The sequence below is a fragment of the Bos javanicus genome, chromosome 18, assembly GCF_032452875.1.
Source record: "Bos javanicus breed banteng chromosome 18, ARS-OSU_banteng_1.0, whole genome shotgun sequence".
Lineage (NCBI taxonomy): Eukaryota > Metazoa > Chordata > Mammalia > Artiodactyla > Bovidae > Bos > Bos javanicus.
Genome location: NC_083885.1, coordinates 37,202,856 through 37,223,932, shown reverse-complemented (window position 1 = coordinate 37,223,932; position 21,077 = coordinate 37,202,856). Strand labels below are relative to the sequence as shown.

Here is a 21,077-nt window from a genome sequence, read left to right as displayed (position 1 = left end):
ATAGATATATGTGCTGTGCATACAATTTGTTTATACTACACATACTTGATCAGGAGAAAGGGGCAGAGCACAGACTCATTCAATCAAGGAGTCAAAGAAAGAGCTGTTGCTTCACAGAGGAAATCCCCACTTACATCCTGGTTCACAGCCATGGAATAGTGAGCACCGCACACAGATGAGAGCCAGGACTGGCACTGGGAGCTCCTGGAGCATGATTTCCTCAGTGGCAGAGGAGAGGAGACACTGAGCAGCTAGCTGTGCCAGGGATATCATGTTTGGCATGTGGGGCATCCTCCTGGAATCTGGAATTAAGAAAAAAACAAGCAGAAAGTTAAACTTGAAAATCAACACAGAAAGGATCAAAGGAGAGAGATGAGAGGCTGCCTAAAATAGTAACAAAGTTCGCAGTTACCAATCTCCAAGCAATCTCCTAGGCCAACCACCAGGGACTTTCACACATCGTATCTCACTCAATTTCAACAACAACCCTCAGTTGTTTTTATTTTATTGAAGGGAAAATGAACTTAGAGAGGTTAAGGAAATTAGCAAGGATCACATAGCCTATATGCACATGGTAGTGCCAAGGATTTGAATTCAGCCCTGTTTAATTCAACACCTAAGTTTTTAACTATCATGAGTGGTATCCCCTCTCCTGTCACAGAAGCAGAAAGTCTTCAGAGTCAGCAATACTGGATGATATTCTTGCTGTATGTGCTAATATAGCTAAGGATATAATAGGTCAAGTAAAACAAGTATAGCTTAGCCATGGAAGCACAGAACAAAGGTTTCAGACAAGCACATGGTGATAGTACCTATTCAAAGAGTCAACAAGAACCTTGGTCCAGGGATACGTTTGGTTCCACCAACAGGGGCACATGCTATATGAACAAACTGAAATTTCTCAGTGTTCCAGCATAAAGGCCAGTGCCTAGACTGTGGATTCACCAAGGCAATGTCATTCCAGAATGCCTTTTAGAGAATGAATAGCTCCAACATGGGCCTTAAGTGAGCTTCTTTTCTATTAGAAACGTCTATGGTCTTTCAGGTATATTTCCACTCTTTTTGGATATTTTAATCCTGTTCCAAATTCAGTCTAAGTGAATGACACAATCCATTGCTGAAGAATATATATATATATATCACAAATCCATCATAAACCTAGGCCACCTGGCTTCTCCCCACAGACCTGGCATTAACACATACGGAATTGGGGTAAGTCAGGGTGCAAGAAAGGAGTTGGAGGGAAGGATGCTGTGTCCTTAAGCTTGAGAAAGAGATTTATGTAAAAATTCTGGAAGGACCCACTAATATTTTGAAAATTCATGTACACTTTTACCTATTTTGTATATTAGAGGTCTACATGAGATTTTTTTTCAAGAATGGATTACACTGCTTTAAACAAAAAAGGCTTGGACATCAATGAGGTAGAAGGAAGGGATGGCTGATGTTTGGTTCAGTCATGTAATGACTACTGTTTCTTTAGAAATTAATTCTCAGGCATTTTTGGCTATCGCTGATTGAGATGTGGTTGGAAACGGATTCCAAGAAGTTCTCCAGAGTGGCTCTACCAGTGCTCTTTTTGATTTACAGCCATAAAAGAGCCATCATAATTAAGCCTTCACCCCAACCTTCAATCCTAAATAGATGTAGGTTTTTTAAGCACTATGTTGGGCACAAAAGGAATGCAGAGTTTTATGGAAAGTGCTAATCATCCCTTCAGGAGGCAGAGAGAATAATCAGTATAGGCTCCACACCTCAGCTGTTGAGTTTAAACCTCAGCTGCTGCTGCTGCTGCTGCTGTTAAGTCGCTTCAGTTGTGTCTGACTCTGTGCAACCCCATTGATGGCAGCCCACCAGGCTCCCCCGTCCCTGGGATTCTCCAGGCAAGAACACTGGAGTGGGTTGCCATTTCCTTCTCCAATGCATGAAAGTGAAAAGTGCAACTGAAGTCGTTCAGTCGTGTCTGAATCTTAGTGACCCCATGGACTGCAGCCTACCAGGCTCCTCCGTCCATGGGATTTTCTGGGCAAGAGTACTGGAGTGGGTTGCCATTGCCTTCTCCATTAAACCCCAGAGCTACTCCTTAATAGCCATGTGGTCTAGGGGAAGTTGTGTAATCTCTCCAAGCATTAGAATTTTGATATGTAAGATGTAAACTACAAATTACATTGGATTATTGTAAGGACTAAATACCAGTAAAATGTTTTGTACTGAGGCTCAGATCAAATCTCCTCAAATGTTAATTTATATATTATCTCATTGGAAACAAAGATTTGAAGATAAAATCAAAAGTAACTTGGAGAACAGAAAGCAGTACAACACAGGGAGGCCATGAATTGAATAGTAAATAGGGAACAGGAAGAGGGAAGAAGGGAAACTAAAGATTTCATAATCTGCTGAGATTTGGGCTTCAGTCTATAGGGTATGGGGATACACTTAAAGTTGTTTAGTAATTCACTTGTTCAGAAAAATACATGCTAAGTGCTTACTCTGTGCCAATCACCATTTTAGTGAAGGAAATAAGAAGGTAAGTAAGGTGGGATTTCTGCCCTTGAACACGTCCATTTTTTAGGAGACACAGACTTATAATACTAAGAGATGGGAGTTATAATAAAAATATATACCATGTGCTACGGAAAAGAGAGGGTGAAGTTTAGATGACTAAGTTTTACTTCCTAAAAGTATAAGCAGCAGGTCAGAATGTGGGTTGATTAAAAAATGAAGAGAGGTTTATCACAAATGTAAGAGGATGAAGTATAACCACCCACTGAGAAAGCATAGAGTAGCTGGAATTCAAACATTTAGGTTCAGGCTGAACCTAAAGCAATGGACCCTAAAAATCTGCTTCCTCACAGTCCACAGGCCTCTCAAAGATACAGGGAAAACACTCTCAAATACTTAGGGTGTCATCTCAGAAAGAAGTTTACTCCTCTGAAGCTAATCACTGCTTGACTCTTAAGAGCAACTGTGGAGAGGATGTCAACGAAACTTTTCTCTTGTACATTTAAGAATTTCACAATCATTGCCAGTTAAGGATGGGAAGAAGAGGAAAGAAACAACAGAAGGATTACAAAATTTTTAAGTAGTTTAATGTTGAAGGGGTGATAAACTGGATAATACCTCCCCCTGACAAAGATGTCCATGCCTTAATTCCTGGAACCTGTGACTATGTTACCTTAGCTGCTAATGAGAACTTTTCATGTGTGATTAAGGCTCTAGAGAAAGACATAGGGTGATAGAAGCTCAGGTTGGAGCAATGCACCTTGTAGACGGAAGAAGGGGCCATGAGCCAAGGAAGGTAGTCTTTTCCTATAATCTGGAAAAGACAAGGAAACAGATTCTTCCCCTGGAGCCTCCAGAGGGAACATAGCTCCATCAACACCCTTAACTCCATGAGACTCATTTTAGACTTTTGACTTCCAGAATTGGAAGAGAATAAATGTGCTTTCTTTTTGAGCCACTAAGCTTACAGTTAGTTACAAAATAAATAGGAAAGTAATATGGGGAGATGGAGCTTCCTTCAGAAACCTCAAAGCTCAGTTAAGTATTTTATTAACCCTCTCAACAGTTTAAAGAGAATGAAAATGGAGACAGAGAGAAGTTAGAGCAAGTCATCCAAGACTAAACAGCAGAACAGGGAAGAAAATACTACCAAGTTTAATACCCGGAACACAACATGATTCTTCCAACTCCAAAAATGCAGAAAGCTCTCTGGAAGACTACCAAGCTTCGTTTGAGTGAGAAGTTCAGGTCCTATACACAGGAAAGCCCAGGCATTTCATTTTGATGCAATCTCAGGGTCACAGTAAAAGGAAATGGTTGGTTATATTTGGTTTTTCTCACTGCCAGTAAAATAACATTCTTGCTGTAAGTGCTAAGTACTCATTCACTTCACAGCCAGGGATGCCCAGTCCCAACCCCCCAAAAAAGTATGTCAATATTAGCCACAGAGACAGAGAGAAACTCTCTTACCCTCCCAGGGCAGTCAGTTTATGCTAAGGTTTATGGGAGAAAAAAGAGAAAAAATGAAGTCCAGAAGAAAACATATCTTTATCACTCACATCCCCAAGTAGATAAACACACTAAGAACCCTAGTGAATGCTAAATTTAGTTCTTTGCATCATTCCCAGCTTGCATATCTTGTGCACATGTATTTAAATACTGTTATCAATAACACCACTTCCTAGAATAAATATTTTTCATTTATGAATTTATGCCCATTTTGACCATGTGAAACAGGCAAATTAAACATACACCAGGAGATGAAGACGAAGGCAATACAGCAATCTCCAGCTAAGAAATTTGAAAAAAAAAAAAATATATATATATATATATACACACACACACATAGATATAGGGAATAAAGAAAAAAATCAACCTTTGATGAAATAATTGCTTCTGCTGTTATTTTTTGCTATTGCTTCAGAAATGTTCTCTCTCTCTCCCCCTTTCTTGTCCCTATAGCAAGGTGCCCTGCTGCTGTGCAGATGAAAGGTCCAGTCTCTTTAAAATTTCATGCAGAGCTCTTCACAACACTGAAGCTTTAAAGGCCCATGGCAAATACAACATATTGTTACACTTGATGGAAGGAGATAAAAATTACATGCAAAATATACTGTATATTCATTGTCTGGAAATAGTACAAACTTACAGGTTCCTGGTAACCAATATGGGCTTATATATTCTGATTTCAGTATTTTAAAAAACAAAAGATACACATGGAGTGAGTATTGTAGCAAAAATAAGAATGAAAAGTCAAATCACCCATGGTTAGATTAGAGTCTTAGGATGTATGAATAATTTTATTTACAGTTTTCCTAAATTATTTTAGATATATGAAATGTATTTGTGTGTGTGTGTGTGTGCGCGCGTGTGTGTTAGTTGCTCAGTTGCGCCTGACTCTTTGCAACCCTATGGACTATAGTCCACCAGGCTCTTCTGTCCATGGAATTCTCTAGGCAAGAATACTGGAGTGGGTTGCCATTTCCTTCTCCAAGGGACCTTCCTGACCCAGGGATTGAGCCCAGGTCTCCTGCATTGCAGGCAGATTCTTTACCATCTGAGCCACCAGGGTAGCCCTGTATATTTCAAAGATATCAAAAGACACAAAGGGCAAGAAAAAAAAATATTTTCTAAAACTTGTATATAACATGGGGTTCTTTACTCTAAGTTATTTTTAAATCTCTATAAGAAAAAAATGGAGATGATATCTTTTTAATTTTACCATACAAAATTATTTAAAAAAAACATTAAGCGTTAGAACTGAAGATACTGGAATGCAGAGCACAGTAATTCCAAAAACAAGTTTATCAACCATTACTCACTGAGGCTTAATTACAATGGGTGAATTTGATTATAAAATTTTAAATTTACAAGGTAAACACCATTATCTATATATCAAAATTTTAGGTATTTTATTGTAGCTGTTTTCAAATGGCCCCATTTAGGCAGACTCATCCATTTGCATTTACTCATTTTCTTGCAAACGTTTCAGTTCAGTTGCTCAGTCGTGTCCGACTCTGCGACCCCATGAATTGCAGCATGCCAGGCCTCCCTGTCCATCATCAACTCCTGGAGTCCACTCAAACACATGTCCATCGAGTTGGTGATGCCATCCAACCATCTCGTCCTCTGTCGTCCCCTTCTCCTGCCCTCAATCCTTCCCAGCATCAGGGTCTTTTCAAATGAGTCAGCTCTTCACATCAGGTGACCAAAGTATTGGAGTTTCACCTTCAACATCAGTCCTTCCAAAGAACACCCAGGACTGATCTCCTTTACGATGGACTGGTTGGATCTCCTTGCAGTCCAAGGGACTCTCAAGAGTCTTCTCCAACACCACACTTCAAAAGCATCAATTCTTTGGCACTCATCTTTCTTTATAGTCCAAGTCTCACATCCATACATGACCACTGGAAAAACCATAGCCTTGACTAGACGGACCTTTGTTGGCAAAGTAATATCTCTGCTTTTGAATATGCTGTCTAGGTTGGTCATAACTTTCCTTCCAAGGAGCAAGTGTCTTTTAATTTCATGGCTGCAATCACCATTTGCAGTGATTTTGGAGCCCAGAAAACTAAAGTCTGACATTGTATCCACTGTTTCCCCATCTATTTCCCATGAAGTGATGGGACCGGATGCCATGATCTTCGTTTTCTGAATGTTGAGCTTTAAGCCAACTTTTTCACTCTCCTCTTTCACTTTCATCAAGAGGCTTTTGAGTTCCTCTTCACTTTCTGCCATAAGGGTGGTGTCATCTGCATATCTGAGGTTATTGATATTTCTCCCAGCAATCTGGATTCCAGCTTATGCTTCCTCCAGCCCAGGGTTTCTCATGATGTACTCTGCATAGAAGTTAAATAAGCAGGGTGACAATATACAGCCTTGATGTGCTCCTTTTCCTATTTGGAACCAGTCTGTTGTTCCATGTCCAGTTCTAACTGTTGCTTTCTGACCTACATACAGATTTCTCAAGAGGCGGGTCAGGTGGTCTGGTATTCCCATCTCTTTCAGAATTTTCCACACTTTTTTGTGACCCACACAGTCAAAGGCTTTGGCATAGTCAATAAAGCAGAAGTAGATGTTTTTCTGGAACTCTCTTTCTTTTTCTTGCATCCAGCGGATGTTGGATATTTGATCTCTGGTTCCTCTGCCTTTTCTAAAACCAGCTTGAACGTCTGGAAGTTCATGGTTCAAGTACTGCTGAAGCCTGGCTTGGAGAATTTTAAGCATTACTTTACTAGCATGTGAGATGAGTGCAACTGTGCGGTAGTTTGAGCATTCTTTGGCATTGCCTTTCTTTGGGATTGGAATGAAAACTGACCTTTTCCAGTCCTGTGGCCACTGCTGAGTTTTCCAAATTTGCTGACATACTGAGTGTAGCACTTTCACAGCATCATCTTTCAGGATTTGAAATAGCTCAACTGGAATTCCATCACCTCCACTAGCTTTGTTCGTAGTGATGCTTTCTAAGGCGCACTTGACTTCACATTCCAGGATGTCTGGCTCTAGGTCAGTGATCACACCATCGTGATTAACTGGGCCATGAAGATCTTTTTTGTACAGTTCTTCTGTGTATTCTTGCCACCTCTTATCTTCTGCTTCTGTTAGGCCCCTACCATTTCTGTCCTTTATTGAGCCCATCTTTGCATGAAATGTTCCCTTGGTATCTCTAATTTTCTTGAAGAAATCTCTAGTCTTTCCCATTCTGTTGGTTTCCTCTATTTCTCTGCATTGATCGCTGAGGAAGGCTTTCTTATCTCTCCTTGCTATTCTTTGGAACTCTGCATTCAAATGGGTATATCTTTCCTTTTCTCCTTTGCTTTTCGCTTCTCTTCTTTTCACAGCTATTTGTAAGGCCTCCCCAGACAGCCATTTTGCTTTTCTGCATTTCTTTTTCTAGGGGATGGTGTTGATTCCTGTCTCCTGTACAATGTCACGAACCTCCATCCACAGTTCATGAGGCACACTGTCTATCAGATCTAGTCCCTTAAATCTATTTCTCACTTCCTCTGTATAGTCATAAGGGATTTGATATAGGTCATACCTGAATGGTCTAGTGGTTTTCTCCACTTTCTTCAATTTCAGTCTGAATTTGGCAATAAGGAGTTCATGATCTGAGCCACAGTCAGCTCCCAGTCTTGTTTTTGATGACTCTGTAGAGCTTCTCCATCTTTGGCTGCAAAGAATATAATCAATCTGATTTCGGTGTCGACCATCTGGTGATGTCCATGTGTAGAGTCTTCTCTTGTGTTGTTGGAAGAGGGTGTTTGTTATGACCAGTGCGTTCTCTTGGCAAAACTCTGTTAGCCTTTGCCCTGCTTCATTCTGTACTCCAAGGCCAAATTTACCTGTTACTCCAGGTGTTTCTTGACTTCCTACTTTCGCATTCCAGTCCCTTATAATGAAAAGGACATCTTTTTTTCAGTGTTAGTTCTAGAAAGTCTTGTAGGTCTTCATAGAACTGTTCAGCTTCAGCTTCTTCAGTGTTGCTGGTAAGGCATAGACTTGGATTACCATAATATTGAATGGTTTGCCTTGGAAAGGAACAGAGATCATTCTGTCGTTTTTGAGATTGCATCCAAGTACTGCATTTCGGACTCTCTTGTTGACTATGATGGCTACTCCACTTCTTCTAAGGTATTCCTTCCCACAGCAGTAGGTATAATGGTCATCTGAGTTAAATTCACCCATTCCAGTCCATCTTAGTTCACTGATTCCTAGAATGTAGATGTTCACTCTTGTCATCTCCTGTTTGACCACTTCCAATTTGCCTTGATTCATGGACCTGACATTCCAGGTTCCTATGCAATATTGCTCTTTACAGCATCGAACTCTGCTTCCATCACCAGTCCCATTCACAACTGGGTGTTGTTTTTGCTTTGGCTCCATCCCTTCATTCTTTCTGGAGTTATTTCTCCACTGATCTCCAGTAGCATATTGGGCACCTACTGACCTGGGGAGTTCATCTTTCAGTGTCCTATCATTTTGCCTTTTCATACTGTTCATGGGGTTCTCAAGGCAAAAATACTGAAGTGGTTTGCCATTCCCTTCTCCAGTGGACCACATTCTTTCAGACCTCTCCACCATGACCTGGCCGTCTTGGGTGGCCCCACAAGGCATGGCTTAGTTTCATTGAGTTAAACAAGGCTGTGGTCTGTGTGATCATATTGGCTAGTTGTCTGTGATTGTAGTTTCAGTCTGTCTGCCCTCTGATCCCCTCTCTTAGTGCCTACCGTCTTACTTGGGTTTCTCTTACCTTGGACATGGGGTCTCTCTTCACGGCTGCCCCAGGAAAGTGTGGCTGCTGCTCCTTACCTTGGAAGCAGGGTAGCTCCCCTCAGCCACAGCCCCTGCCCTTGGGCACGAGGTAGCTCCTCTCGGCTGCGCTCCTGTGCCGTCACAAACATTTAGTGGCTATCTACTATATGCCAGGCACTGTGCTAGGTGTCAGGAATAAAAAAAAAAAAAAAAAAACAGAAAAATGTTGTTCCTGTATCCAGAGGGATTACAATATTGTAAAAGGAGATGAACACAGTAAAAGGTAAGTAAGCCCTAGAGGTCCTATTGCAGAAGTGGGGATATCATAGTAGCACAAAGAATAGCTGATCGGTTTCTCCTGTAGGAAGAAAAAAGTTCTATGCAGTGTCAGTCCTTGACCAGGGGCTTAGAAACCACATAGGTACTAATGGTATAAACCAAGAGAGCAGTAGCAGAATGAGGGAAGAGGAGACAGATTTTGGAAAAATCAAGAGTAAAAAATCTGTACAACTCAGGTACTGATTAGAAGTAGAAAGCCAGAGCATGAGAGAATCATAGGATGAGTCCCAGATTTCTAATATTGGTATCATCCACCATTTCAACAATTATTTACTACTTAATAAGTGCCAGACAGAATGTGGTCCACTGGAGAAGGGAATGGCAAACCAGTATTCTTGCCTTGAGAACCCCATGAACAGTATGAAAAGGCAAAATGATAGGATACTGAAAGAGAAACTCCCCAGGTCAGTAGGTGCCCAATATGCTACTGGAGATCAGTGGAGAAATAACTCCAGAAAGAATGAAGGGATGGAGCCAAAGCAAAAGAATACCCAGCTGTGGATGTGACTGGTGATAGAAGCAAGGTCCGATGCTGTAAAGAGCAATATTGCATAGGAACCTGGAATGTCAGGTCCATGAATCAAGGCAAATTGGAAGTGGTCAAAGAAGAGATGGCAAGAGTGAATGTCAGCATTCTAGGAATCAGCGAACTGAAATGGACTGGAATGGATGAATTTAACTCAGATGATCATTATATCTACTACTGCGGGCAGGAATCCCTCAGAAGAAATGGAGTAGCCATCATGGTCAACAAAAGAGTCCGAAATGCAGTACTTGGATGCAATCCAAAAACGACAGAATGATCTCTGTTCCTTTCCAAGGCAAACCATTCAATATCACAGTAATCCAAGTCTATGCCCCAACCAGTAACGCTGAAGAAGCTGAAGTTGAATGGTTCTATGAAGACCTACAAGACCTTTTAGAACTAACACCCAAAAAAGATGTCCTTTTCATTATAGGGGACTGGAATGCAAAAGTAGGAAGTCAAGAAACACCTGGAGTAACAGGCAAATTTGGCCTTGGAATACGGAATGAAGCAGGGCAAAGACTGATAGAGTTTTGCCAAGAAAATGCACTGGTCATAACAAACACCCTCTTCCAACAACACAAGAGAAGACTCTATACATGGACATCACCAGATGGTCAACACCAAAATCAGATTGATTATATTCTTTGCAGCCAAAGATGGAGAAGCTCTATACGGTCAGCAAAAACAAGACCAGGAGCTGACTGTGGCTCAGACCATGAACTCCTTATTGCCAAATTCAGACTTAAATTGAAGAAAGTAGGGAAAACCACTAGACCATTCAGGTATGACATAAATCAAATCCCTTATGACTATACAGAGGAAGTGAGAAATAGATTTAAGGGCCTAGATCTGATAGATAGAGTGCCTGATGAGCTATGGAATGAGGTTCATGACATTGTACAGGAGACAGGGATCAAGACCATCCCCATGGAAAAGAAATGCAAAAAGGCAAAATGGCTGTCTGGGGAGGCCTTACAAATAGCTGTGAAAAGAAGAGAAGCAAAAAGCAAAGGAGAAAAGGAAAGATATAAACATCTGAATGCAGAGTTCCAAAGAATAGCGAGAAGAGATAAGAAAGCCTTCCTCAGCGATCAATGCAAAGAAATAGAGTAAAACAACAGAATGGGAAAGACTAAAGATCTCTTCAAGAAAATCAGAGATATCAAAGGAACATTTCATGCAAAGATGGGCTCAATAAAGGACAGAAATGGTATGGACCTAACAGAAGCAGAAGATATTAAGAAGAGGTGGCAAGAATACACAGAAGAACTGTACAAAAAAGATCTTCATGACCCAGATAATCACAATGGTGTGATCACTGACCTAGAGCCAGACATCCTGGAATGTGAAGTCAAGTGCGCCTTAGAAAGCATCACTACGAACAAAGCTAGTGGAGGTGATGGAATTCCAGTTGAGCTATTTCAAATCCTGAAAGATGATGCTGTGAAAGTGTTGCACTCAATATGCCAGCAAATTTGGAAAACTCAGCAGTGGCCACAGGACTGGAAAAGGTCAGTTTTCATTCCAATCCCAAAGAAAGGCAATGCCAAAGAATGCTCAAACTACCATACAGTTGCACTCATCTCACACGCTAGTAAAGTAATGCTTAAAATTCTCCAAGCCAGGCTTCAGCAATATGTGAACCGTGAACTTCCTGATGTTCAAGCTGGTTTTAGAAAAGGCAGAGGAACCAGAGATCAAATATCCAATATCTGCTGGATGCAAGAAAAAGCAAGAGAGTTCCAGAAAAACATCTACTTCTGCTTTATTGACTATGCCAAAGCCTTTGACTGTGTGGATCACAATAAAGTGTGGAAAATTCTGAAAGAGATGGGAATACCAGACCACCTGACCTGCCTCTTGAGAAATCTGTATGCAGGTCAGGAAGCAACAGTTAGAACTGGCCATGGAACAACAGGTTCCAAATAGGAAAAGGAGTCCGTCAAGGCTGTATATTGTCACCCTGCTTATTTAACTTCTATGCAGAGTACATCATGAGAAACGCTGGACTGGAAGAAACACAAGCTGGAATCCAGATTGCCGGGAGAAATATCAATAACCTCAGATATGCAGATGACACCACCCTTATGGCAGAAAGTGAAGAGGAACTCAAAAGCCTCTTGATGAAAGTGAAAGTGGAGAGTGAAAAAGTTGGCTTAAAGCTCAACATTCAGAAAACGAAGATCATGGCATCCGGTCCCATCACTTCATGGGAAATAGATGGGGAAACAGTGGATACAATGTCAGACTTTAGTTTTCTGGGCACCAAAATCACTGCAAATGGTGACTGCAGCCATGAAATTAAAAGACACTTGCTCCTTGGAAGGAAAGTTATGACCAACCTAGATAGCATATTCAAAAGCAGAGATACTACTTTGCCAACAAAGGTCCGTCTAGTCAAGGCTATGGTTTTTCCAGTGGTCATGTATGGATGTGAGAGTTGGACTGTGAAGAAGGCTGAGCACCAAAGAATTGATGCTTTTGAACTGTGGTGTTGGAGAAGACTCTTGAGAGTCCCTTGGACTGCAAGGAGATCCAACTGGTCCATTCTGAAGGAGATCAGCCCTGGGATTTCTTTGGAAGGAATGATGCTAAAGCTGAAACTCCAGTACTTTGGCCACCTCATGCGAAGAGTTGACTCATGTGAAAGACTCTGATGCTGGGAGGAACTGGGGGCAAGAGGAGAGGGGGACGACAGAGAATGAGATGGCTGGATGGCATCACTGAATCGATGGACATGAGTCTGAGTGAACTCCGGGAGTTGGTGATGGACAGGGAGGCCTGGCGTGCTGCGATTCATGGGGTTGCAAAGAGTCGGACATGACTGAGCGACTGATCTGATCTGATCTGATCTGAAGTGCCAGACACCATTCTAAATATTGAAGACATAACAGTGCCCACATAAGAATTCAAACCCCTAAACTTAGAGAACAAATGGAAAGCTACAACGAAAGAGTAGTATTAGAATTGATAAGTGCTGTGAAGAAAATAGAGCAGTTTCAAGGAACATAGAGAAGGCCAAGACAGTTTTATCATGGTGAACAAGATGAAATTGCAGATTCAGGGAAGCAGGGTCAGGTTACAAAAGACTTACAGGCCAGGTAAGAATTTTGAGTGTAAAGAAAAAAATTTGCAGGTTTTCAGCAGAAGTGACGACAGATCGTGGGGAAATAGATTAGGGAGTAAAAAAGGAAACAGGCTAGCTCAAAGGTCTTTCAGTGATCTAGACTGGAAATGAAGGTGACTTGGACCAGGTGAGAAAAGTTGGGCATTCCTAGGGTCCCTTTCAGGGGTGGAGTTGGAAGTTCTTGCAAATAGGTTAGCTGTGCAGGGTGAAGAAAGTAGAGCAAGTTTATTCTTGGGCTTTGCTTGAGGGACTGGGTAAATAAAGCAACTGAGATGGGGAAGACCTGGGGCAGAAGTAAGGCAGGAGAGGGAATCAAAAATATTTGGGGGCATATTAGGTTTGAGACACCCCTTAGACATCGAAGTAGAGGTACCAAGTAGGCAGTTGGTTACATGAGATGAAGTCAGAAGAGAGGTCAGGGCTGGATATGAATTGGGGAACCTCCCAGTATATGCATGCAAAGGGCCTAGGACTGAAAGAGATCATGGGGCTTGGAGCAAGGGTGTTAGTGGGAGGGACTGTCAATGGATGAGAGATCACTGAGGATCTCCCACACTTAGAGGTCAGACAGAAAAGGTCACGAAAATCAGCAAAAAAAAAAAAAAAAACAAGACCATGAAGTTGCAGCCACAGAGATAAGAAGGAAACCTGGTGAATGTGATGTCACAAAAGCCAAAGGAACAGTGTTTTAAGGAATAGTTTGCTATGGGGAAAACATTTGAAAGGTCAAGGAATGTGAGGATAGAGAAGTTAACCACTAGATTTGAAATCATTAAAATTTTTGGTAACCTTAGAAAAAGATTTTCTGTGCAGGTGAGAGGACAGAGCATCTACAACAGTTTTGAAAAGATAATAAGATGTAAGGAAGCACAAACAGCTAGTGTCAGCAACTTTTACGATTTAAATGTTGTTGTAAAAGGCAACCTAGAGATGAGGCCTTAGCTGAGATGGGGAGTGAGGAGATGAGAAGTTAAGGAAAGGGAGATGACAGGGCATGTGTTCATTTGCTGATAGTAACAGTTCTGTACAAAGGCAAAAATGGATGATGCAAGAAGTGAAGTTTTAAGAAGGCAAAAAGAGATATATTCCAGAATATAAGAAATGGAATTCCTTTGATAGGAGTAGGCAATTGATTTTTTTTTTAATCTATAAAGGACATTTCCAAATTTAAAAAATTTGAATATAGACTATATTAAGTGGTTTTATTGAATTGATGTTAATTTTCTTAGATATGAGAATGATAATGTGGTCACGTAAAAGTGTTCTTTTCCTCGGCAATAAATGCTGAAGTATTCAGATGAAATAAATGATATCTGCAAAAAAAGAGATGAATAAGACATTCTTTTATCTAATAAGATAGATGAACCAAATAGGTAAAATATTAACAATCTGTAGGTTTAGGAGTAGTTGACTGCTTTCTGTGCTATTTTTTCAGCTTCTCCATTGATTTGAAATTTTCCCAAATTAAAGTTGCATGGGGACATTACAGAGGTTTGAGGTAACCCTCTCCTTACTAGACCTTCTAAATCAGAATCTCTGGAGATGGGACCTAGGAATCTGTTTTTTATAAAAGCCCCTATGATGGTTTTGATTTGTAGTTCAACTGATTATCTATTACTGCATATTAACCACTTCAAAGTATACTGACTTGAAAGAACAACCCTTTTAACTGCTCACCAATCTGTGGGTCAAGAATTTGGAAAGGACTTGGCAGAGCAGTCACTCAGCTGGGACTTCAGGATTCAAGACGGCCTGACTCACTGTCTGTGGCCTTGCTGCTCAGCTGGGGCTTCTCCATGTGGCCTCTTTCTCCAGGAGGATAGCCTGGACTCCTTAACAGCTATGTCCCCCTGCTGTGGGAACAGAAGTTATGAGACCTGGGCTTAGAAGTCTAAAATATCACTTCTATCACATCCTATCAGCCAAAGTAGGTCACAAAGCCAGATCAGACTCAAGGGAGTAGAGAAAGAGACTCCATTTCTTGATGGCAAGAACAACGACATCAATTAACAAAGCAAGTGTGGAGCAGAAAGGTGTGATTCACTGAGAGGCTGTTATAACAATCTACTACAGACACCAGCTAAATTAGACTACCAATTTAAATAATACAAGCTTGTGTCACACTGTAAGTATCTTGTCCATGTGTAAAAAGTTCTTCTAAAACTGTCTGAAAAAAGTTAACCTTTAAAAAAAAAAAAAAGTTAACCTTCTTAATATGGAAGAAACTTGCAATTTTATGATGCTAATAAGTTTCTCAATAGATCATAAACATTCCAAAAGTAAAATCCAATCTACCCCACTTATTGCAAGACTCCAGGACCCAGATTTAGATCACAGCAGTTCTGTAAATAAGCTAAAGGACAATAGAAGAAGTTCTACAAGAGTCTCAGCAAGTTCTCACCAAATTTACAGATAAATAGAGAGCAGAAATGGAATGGGATGCTTGTCTAGTGGAGAAGAGTAGCCCTTCCTCATTTTTGCCCTATGGGTGATGACAGAGGTCAAACTTATAACATCTACTCCTTCTTTAACTGTTTTATGCTTCATTAGCTGATCACCATGTTAACAGAGGCAGCAAGACCTCCAACCAGGATATTGAATAGGAAGAGGAGTATAGGGCCAGGACCTCCCAAAGCAGAGTGACAGAAAGAAGATGGGAGAAGCTACTCTAGCTCTCATCACCATTACCAGAACTTCCAATCTAGTGGGGTCTGAATTAACATGATTTTTGTTATGTGCACATATGAGACTTAAGTAAACCCTACATGGGACAGGCATAAATGTGTCCCTGAACAGAATGGCTTTTTGCACATCGTCCTTACTATGGAAAAATTTTATTCACATGACCTGTCAAAATCAAAAACAGCATCTATACTACTCGAAAGAATTAAGGTATGTAGAAGATTGACCCTTCCCGTGCCTTTTGTTTACTTAGGCACTATGCACATAAACTACCTCATTATGTACCTACTGGCACTGCACAGTGTGGCAGTGCTATATTTTGAAGCCAAGGTTACCTTGCTTAAAGTCGCACTACACTAAGTATTGATAAGACCAAAAGGTAAGAATCTCTGTTTATAGAAATTAGAGAATCAATTAGCCAGATTAGGAGGTATTCTGACTTTCTCAAGGGCTACTAAAATTACCCACAGAGGAGAACTCAATAGTGGAAATGCATTAGAGTCAATGGGCTCCTCTTCTGACTCTTCTATCCTCCAGGGGATCTTCCCAACCAAGGAATCGAACCTGCGTCTCTTAAGTCTCCTGCATTAGCAGGTGGGTTCTTCACCACTGCTGCTGCTGCTGCTAAGTCGCTTCAGTCTTGTCCGACTCTGTGCGACCCCATAGATGGCAGCCCACCAGGCTCCCCCATCCCTGGGAAGCCCTGCATCTGCTCTTTATGGATAGATAAATATTTGAAATACATGAAAACCATCATGGAGATGATGATTAAGTATCAATACAATGTATTTTAAGAGCATATACCTTTACTGAGTTTTTATCCTACTACCTTCTAGAGGCTTTTCTGGTGGCTCAGTGGTAAAGAAGGTACCTGCCAATGCAGGAGGCAGGAAGCATGAGAGACGAGGTTTCAGTCCCTGGGTTGGGAAGATCCCCTGGAGGAGGAAATGGCAACCCACTCCAGTCTTCTTGCCTGGGAAATCCCAAGGACAGAAGAACCTAGAGAGCTACAGTCCATTGGGTTGCAGGAGAGTCAGACATGACTTAGCAGCTAAGCAACTGTCTTCTAGATAACTTTCACTTAATATATTTAGTGTAAAACATGTTTTCATTTCAAAGCTGCATCTTTAAATTCTTGGCATCCCAGAAATTTTTTTCATTCTCCATTAACACTTTAAAACTTTACTCATGTTACCTATATTACGAGATATTTCTGTCATTTTTGTTTACTACATTTTCACCCTTATTTTAGCTACTAGAAGGAATTATAGGAAGTATTCCCAATGCCAATCAAGTTTTATTACACAATAGCACAAACTATTACAACTGTGTCAACATTTATAAGTATTACTATCTAAGCAGTGTGTGTGTTTTACTGAAACAATCTATAGATAGGAAGGGTGTGTACATGTGAGTAGCATTTTCTTGAACTTTCAGAATTTGGTCTATGTGATGTCCAGAGACAATCAGTTTAGGCAAAATCAAATGTTGAAACAGATCATAAATAGTATTGATCATATACTAAAATGGTAATACGATGTGAAAAATGTTTTGTAAAATGTAAAATATATACAATGTCCATGTACTACTAGGAAATTTAGGTAGCTGTCATATGGCTCCAAGTTTCAGCTGATAGATAACTCTTTGTAATGTTAAAATTCCAGGTGAAAGACAATTCACTGAAAGACAATTGACTAATAGACTCACTAAAAATAACATATATAATCTAAAAATCTGATGAATGTTCAACTGTAATAAGTAGTAATAGATGCTGACTTTCACTGGACAGCTATGAGGTTCCAGACCAAGCTAAGGGCTTCACTTTCATCATATATTACTTTTAATTCTCACAACTGGCTTTGCCTCCTCAACTTTCCCACTACTCAATATGTATAGAAACCCATGAAGCCTGTCCCACTGCTGGAGGCCTAAGGTGAAAGGGCCAAGAAGATCAACACTCACACCTTCTGTGGAAAAGGCACACAAATGAGGAATTTCTGCCTAGCAAAGCAGTGATCTCCTGATTTTATAGATGAAGACACTGAGGCTTGAGGCATTAACCAATTTGTCGAAGATCTCACTGCCTGTAAGTGTCAAACTGAAACTTGAAGCAAAGCAGTTCCCAAACCTCAATTTCAATGGCTGTATTCCAATGCCTGCTGAGGGAAAGTTTTATCAGTAATCTTCTCATGTATGAATTTGAGATTTAAGGAACAACAATTCTTAAAATATCTGGACTTGCTTAAAATCATGCCCTTTAAGAAATCAAGACCATTTATGTTGTTTTCAATCAATGAACTTACTAAACAGTGCTACTGCCACTTCTCTAGCTTAGGAATCAGACAAAGCTTCAAACTTTAGAATTTATGCTGAAATATTTCATGGGGTTCTTCTCTGCCTATTTCTCTCAAATCTTTTTTCTATTAGTAAAATATTAAGAGTAACAGCTTTGCCCCATATGAAGCTAACAACAGAAAGATATGTAACTGATATATTCTGCAAAAATATCTGCATGCAAATAGCTTACACAAAAGTATAATTAAATTAAGGGACAATTGAATAGGTGCTACTTATTCAAAAAGTCTCCTGTAAGTTAATCAGATAATAAAGAACACACACCAAAAGAATCAAAGAAATAGAACATACCCTCAAGTTATATCACAAGGAAAAAAATCTCTCTGGATAAGAAATTCAGGTTTATTTTATCTTAAATCAGACCAAGGGGATTTAGGTTGCTTTTTTAATCTACTTGTTCATAATGATCTCTCAGATTAATCATACTGTTTAATAGAATATTATTATTAATTAGACATGTCATTGCTTCAGGCAGAAAATTATTGGAAAGTAAAAAGGTCTATATTCCAAAGGCTCATAAGAGAAAGATTTCCATTTCTATCATTGCACATCTCTTTCAGTTCCAATTCTCAATGGAAATTCCTCAACCAATTCAGTCCTTGTAACACTAACATTTAGAAGTGTCTCCCATTTATAAGATAGCTGAACTAGGGTTTGCCTTATAAGACTTTTTTGATGTTATTTATAAGCCCATTATATTTTCTTAGGGCATGAAGGTTCAGAAGACAACCTTTCTGTGTAGCTCAGATTTTTACCATCTTCCATTAGGGGTACTAGACAGAACTAATGCATAGGGAAGAACAACTGGGTCATCAGTTTTATCAGTCAGGCTGGTGTCCTCTCAAATGCTTTTGCTTCCATCTGGTTTCCTTTCACAAATCACTTCCGCTTCTTCCTCATTTCCATAGCCCCTTGTATTTTTATCTGTGCCACTCTAGACACACAGGAAAACTCTTATTGTTCCTCCTATAGGCCAGGACTCCATGAGTCTTTCTCAGGTACCCTATACCTACATTCCTTTTGCTCCCACACTACGCTACATCTAAGAGGCTTCTAAAATCATACTGCTTTCCAGAACACCAGCATAAGAATGAGGGCACAGGTAACTCTGTCCCCAGGTTCCTCAGTTTATGATTTGGCCCTATTGTCTATCCACTCTCACCCTTCATCCTCCTTTTCTCCTCCAGTCTCCTTACTCAGAGCAGCCAAGCAGATGACCTAACCTCCCATTACACAGTGAAAAGTAGGACTCTTAGCCAAACTTCAACTTCTGGCACACTCACCACTGATTTTTCCTAGCTGTACAAAGTTCATCTCTTCACTTGTATCCCATTTCTCATCCCACCCTCCTCTTTAGGAATCTCCCTTCATTAACTGCCATCCTCAGTATCTTTATCCTATCTCCTTTACTCTTTCCCCTCAGCTACTAAAATAAATATGTGGCTGTCATTAAATATATACACAACATCAGAAACAAGAACCACACACAAAACTCCCCCTTGACCCTCTTATCTCTCATCTTCCTGTAACAGCTAAGCTTCTTCAAAAAATATTGAGAAGAATGTTCCAGACAAAGGGAAGAGTGTTTGTATAGACCCTGGGATAGCAAAGAACACAACCCTCTGAGAAATTTGAAGGTCTCTGTGAGTGGAAAATCAATAGAGTGGTGGGAAGTCAGACAAAGGCTAGAGAACACTGGACTTATGATTCATGAAGGATTTAACCTATATCATGGACTTGTTTGAAGATCAAGTAAGAGTGTAAATATTAAGTACCTAGTTCATGTAATAAAATGTAGCTATTGTATTTTAATATATATGACCCTGACTTTCTTCTAACTTCATTAAAGCACCCTACAAGGCTAGAGAAGTGAGAACAATCCCTTTGGCACTGGGTTGACAGTCTACTTGAGGCAGATTTTATGCAGAATAAAGACAAAATCTCTCAACTGCACATAGAGGGCTCATTTGGAAGCATTTGGTACAAGCATTGGAAGCATAATGGGTACAAGATGATATGTGTAGCAAAATCAACATGTGTTAACAGATATGTAAAACTAAGAAAAAACTTGCCCTGAAGTTCCCATTCTGGGAGGTGGAGGTTGGGTGTGAAGAGTGAGAAATCAGACTAGAAACTGTCAATTAAAGCTAATTCCATCTCACAAGACAACAAAATTCAAAAAGTAGCCCTGGACTAAATCCTGGAGTACAAAAAACCTGCTTAAAATGGATACCGTTGGGACAAAGGATGAAATTGGAGTATGTACCATAAACTACATAGAGGTACTGAATTTGATATGATTAGGTATGAGAATATCCTTGTTTTTAGAAAACATACCCAGAAAGTCTGAGGGGTAAAAAAGGCATGATTTATACAACCTACTCTCAAATGATTCAAAAAATAATTTTACATTATTATCTTATATACTGTAAAATAATATTTTTAGATATAATTATCTCATATATATTATATATAATAATATTAGGGAGTGCTAAAGCTTAAGTTATAAATTGGTAATTCTGAGTAAAGAATACAGAGGAGCTCTTTGTGCTATTTTTATAGCATTTGGGGTTCAAGGGCCAGACCCTGAGCTGTCCTCTGGGTCCTCACTGCCTTGCAGCCTCCAGAGAGATAGCTCTTTCCCTCCTTGTCACCCTGCAGTATCCCCTGCTGAAGTCCCTTGCTAATAGAATTTCCAATCTGTTCTGACACTGTTAGAGTCCAGTAGATACCTCCATTTTTGCATTCTCAGCCTCTGCTTATTGTCTCTGGACAATGCAACAGGAGCTTTGGAAAACCGAAGTCCTTTCTCTCTCTTGACAAAGCCTGACTCTCAAGACTACTGTCTTACTGCAACTTCCCCCCATAACTTGATTTGATGCTCAAAGGTGAGCACTGAGTTGTTAGTGCTCATCTTTTGCCTTTTCCCCAACCCTGTGAAACCTGTGCTTCAATTAAGGACACAACCTTGGCATCTTTGTTTACAGAAATAAAAAAATACCCACCTACTTAACATTTTCATAAAGATCAGATCAGATCAGTCGCTCAGTTGTGTCTGACTCTTTGCAACCCCATGAATCGCAGCACGCCAGGCCTCCCTGTCCATCACCAACTCCCGGAGTTCACTCAGACTCATGTCCATCGAGTCAGTGATGCCATCCAGCCATCTCATCCTCTGTCATCTTCTTCTCCTCTTGCCCCCAATCCCTCCCAGCATCAGAGTCTTTCACATGAGTCAACTCTTCGCATGAGGTGGCCAAAGTACTGGAGTTTCAGCTTTAGCATCAT

The 21,077-nt window shown here is 40.2% G+C and overlaps 1 long non-coding RNA gene across 4 annotated transcripts in view; it reads right to left on the bottom strand.

Moving 5' to 3' along the window:
- LOC133230376 (uncharacterized) overlaps positions 1-21,077 on the bottom strand; it is an 89,476-nt gene that overhangs the window by 3,931 nt on the left and 64,468 nt on the right. For 3 of the 4 annotated variants that reach the window (XR_009730829.1, XR_009730830.1, XR_009730832.1), the window contains exons 3-6: positions 14,430-14,605; positions 8,756-8,939; positions 4,379-4,541; positions 135-302 (exon numbers count right to left, since the gene is read on the bottom strand). This is a non-coding gene — a long non-coding RNA (uncharacterized LOC133230376). The remainder of the gene's footprint in view (positions 1-134; positions 303-4,378; positions 4,542-8,755; positions 8,940-14,429; positions 14,606-21,077) is intronic. The other variant, XR_009730831.1, reaches the window with a different exon arrangement.